At 66.5% G+C, this 576-nt stretch overlaps 1 non-coding gene across 1 annotated transcript; it reads left to right on the top strand.

Annotated features, from left to right (window-relative positions):
- The first annotated feature begins 323 nt into the window (after positions 1-323).
- Positions 324-442, top strand: LOC131870363 (5S ribosomal RNA). The gene has a single exon (XR_009368675.1). It is a non-coding gene; the product is annotated as a 5S ribosomal RNA (ribosomal RNA).
- The last annotated feature ends 134 nt before the right edge of the window (positions 443-576 follow it).

The following is a 576-nucleotide window of genomic DNA, read 5'->3' as shown; positions in this document are numbered from 1 at the left end:
CACCCGAGGCGCCCCGAACATGCACCAAGGTGCACTCGGCCCACATGTGAGCGCAGGTCGTTGCGCCCGAGGTGGTGTGTGGGCACCGCGTTGCAGACGGGACACTGCACGCACACGACGCCCCGTCCAGGTGCACGCACGTAGGCCGGGCCGGGTGCACACCCGACGCCCTAGCAAGGTGCGCGCACCCGGGCAGGGCTCACACTTGGCGAACGGGGCGCACTTCGCGAGGGAGGGTGTGCACCTCGACGGGGGTGGGTGGCCGGGGTGGATTCGCACGTGGGTCGCGGTTTGCTAAGTACACACTGCGACAAGCTCATAACGGGTGCGATCATACCAGCGTTAGTGCACCGGATCCCATCAGAACTCCGCAGTTAAGCGCGCTTGGGCCGGAGTAGTACTGGGATGGGTGACCTCCCGGGAAGTCCCGGTGTTGCACCCTTTTTTAGTTTTTCGCCGGGCGTCGCAATGCTATTTGAATAAACCTTTTGCCCGTTTGCGTTCTCGTCGGGGCCGGGCCGGGCCGGGGTGCGCTGCCCGCACTACCGCGCGCGCGGGGGCGACACCGAGCGCGCA

Source organism: Cryptomeria japonica, unplaced genomic scaffold (genome assembly GCF_030272615.1).
Source record: "Cryptomeria japonica unplaced genomic scaffold, Sugi_1.0 HiC_scaffold_323, whole genome shotgun sequence".
NCBI classification, from domain to species: domain Eukaryota; kingdom Viridiplantae; phylum Streptophyta; class Pinopsida; order Cupressales; family Cupressaceae; genus Cryptomeria; species Cryptomeria japonica.
This window is presented reverse-complemented; position numbering and strand designations above follow the sequence as displayed.